This window comes from Triticum dicoccoides, chromosome 3A, assembly GCF_002162155.2.
Source record: "Triticum dicoccoides isolate Atlit2015 ecotype Zavitan chromosome 3A, WEW_v2.0, whole genome shotgun sequence".
NCBI classification, from domain to species: domain Eukaryota; kingdom Viridiplantae; phylum Streptophyta; class Magnoliopsida; order Poales; family Poaceae; genus Triticum; species Triticum dicoccoides.
This window is the reverse complement of record NC_041384.1, coordinates 55,704,888-55,707,927: the sequence shown is the minus strand read 5'-3', so window position 1 is coordinate 55,707,927 and position 3,040 is coordinate 55,704,888.

Here is a 3,040-nt window from a genome sequence, read left to right as displayed (position 1 = left end):
AAGGATTGCACAGAACACCTAGCACGATGAAGAAATCAAGGACAAGTGGAAGAGAAACCTTTCATTGTGGCAGCCGACGGCGCTGGCTCGAGCCGAGACGAGACGAGCAGGAGGGGTAAGGGGGAAGAGGCAATGCCGTACTGCGGCTGCGGGACATTGTCCTTTGACATCCGCTCCGATGGCGGCGGGGCTGGGGAGGCGGGAGAGGGCCAGCCCAAGGAAGAAAGAAATCCCGGCGGCAGGCCAAGGAGAAGCGGGAGGGGCGGGCGCCGCCGCGACGGAAATGAGAGGCGATTTGGTGGCGCCGCCGCACGCGAAGGGAGCCGAGGATACCTGGGCCGGCTCGGTGGCCAACAAAGGGAGGAGGAGAGGAAGGTTGGATTTCCCCACTCCCCTCCTCGCCACGGTCTCTTTTCTCGCAACAGACCCGACCGCCCCCTCGTGTCTCTTGTGTAATTAACTTGGTTAAGGCTAGTCATAGTGGAAGTAACTTAGGTAGTAAAATAGCATATTTTGATTTTTTTTACTTATGTGACATGTATTTAATGAGAAGTGGTAACATAATATGTTACTGTAACATAGCGCTTCCCAAGACAAGATGCGTCTACAAGCCATTAAATGAAGCCACATATGACACTACTAGTATGTTACTTTGCATTACGAAGATAGTAACTTAGACTAGTGTCATGCATGACATTAGTATAAGTTACTCCCCACTATGATCAGCCTAAGCAGTACTCCCTTCATTCCCTTATACAAGGTCACAAACTCATATTACAGGTACCAAGATAAAGTTTAATGACTCCTTTGCAAGTCAATTTCTATTTTCATTAACCAGGATCATTAATGCACCACAAGTATGCAGCGAATGAATGGGAAGGAAGTGGTTGAATGTCATTATGACTACATGTATACAAGTATTAAAAAATTGCTAGTACGAGAAAACATCATTAATTTTTTGCATCGATTATTATTGATGGCCTTGTATTGATGCAAAATGTACTTTTCACAGTGGCCTTGTATAAGAAAATGGAGGGAGTACTACGTACTGCTCAGCTCATATAATGATGACCAGGGATTCCATGCTGTACAACGTAAGTTGGGACTTCAGAGTGCTAGAGAATGTCATGTGGAAACTAAGTTACAATTGAAACTATGTGGAAGCCACATTCGAAAGTTTCTGAAAATTCTATGGGAGTAAATGAATTAGAGTTTGAGCTTGGAATTACATGATAGTAAAACATCACTCTCTTAGAAATATATTACTTTTTTTAGATTTTTTTTCGAGACTTCAAAACATAGTTTTCACGTGGTTTTCATTGGTTTCTATTGTAAGTTGGTTTCTACCTGATATTCTCTCGGCATTATCTGCCAGCTGGCTAGTTATAAGGAAACCACATATACAAAATATTAGCTGATCTATCACCTAGTGTTCAACTAGAAAATTACGTACGGAGAGTGCTAGCTTGCTTTCTACTAGTGTTCAACCAGCAATCTTTCACCTCGAGAGTGCTAGCTTGCTTTGTACATAAGTGGATATTAGCTGATTGTACATAAAACATGCTCGATAGTACAAGAACAATCAGATGAAAATGCAGTAGATGATTATCACGTTAGTTTCATACCCACTTGCCTAAGGACAGTCTTTTACTTTATTGTTCTTTTAAAATTGTTCTATAACAATTGTTCTATAACAAAACATCAACTAACTTTTATATTTACGTTCTTTATTATCTTGCAAAGCTATCTTTTCATGCCCGCTGAGTAGATTTATTTCTTGTTTCTAAGTAAGCAAACGTTCGGTGTGCGTATAGTTGTATCTGTGATGATAGAACTTGAGAGAATACTAATCCTACCATTAGCTCCTCGCTAGGTTCGACACTCTCACTTACTAAAAAAGCTACAATAGACCCCCTACGCTTGTGAGTTATCAGTATACAAGGCTTGATATAAGGCATGTACTTCAGCATGATCCTCTTCGATGTTCGCACATTTAGTCCCATCCGCACGTTCGAGCCTCTCACTCTTGTTCATTCATTTTCGTTGGGCTGCTTGAGCATGGAAGTATCCTGTCTTATGGTCACCTTCGCGCAGCCATGAAACCCTGGACCGCTGATAACTTCAAATCTCATCCCGACGGATTGCACGTCTCGATTTTTTATGGCCGCTTTCTTTTGATCTAAAGGTTCTCTGTCCACTGATTGGCCACGTAATCGCGTAAGGTTCTCACGTTGCAGAACTCATGTAGCTTCCTCAACGTACGTGCCAAACAGCCAAACTCCTTCGCACCGCATACCACTACGTTGCCTTGTAGCGAATCAAGGGCTTGAACCACACCCTGCAGGCCATGCTGGCCGCTACTCCCTTCTGCCCTTGTAGAGGACTAACTTGGCATAGTCAACATGAGTCTGCCAAACATCCTCATATTTTAATGGCTTCGATCCTCTAGCAGCACTTGAAGGTAGATGCTTACGGAGATCCGCAAAGACGAAACAATGATCACATTCCGCAGCCACTATATGCCTCACTTTTATATGTTCAAATAGGTGCAACAGTGCATCATTATCCAAACGCTCTATCAAACCGAGCTTTAACAAAGCGGGGGAAACCCTTTTTCGGTAAAGTACCTGACTGTTGATGTCCCAAGTATACTCCATTCCTAATCAACCAAGGTCCACAAGAGCAATCATCAACCATCTCCCAGGATGCTTTCATCTAGCATTTGGGTCTGAGGATACGTGAGAAGTGTTATGAACCGAAAAGTGTCTCAATAAAATCACCAATGCAAAGCCATGCTTCATGCTTGATTGCGAACAATGTCCTCACGAACCTCCAACTTTGGCTTGTATCTTCCACCCTTGGGGCTCCATGGAAACCAGTTGCTCTCCATTGTTTTGATATATCACCCTTCTTTTGCACCATAATGTCAATATTGCCGGAACTGTAGTTCTTAAGATACTCCCTCCATTCACAATTCACAAATATAAGATGGGTTGGATATTTTAGTATGGACTACATACAGACTGAAATGAGTGAACAA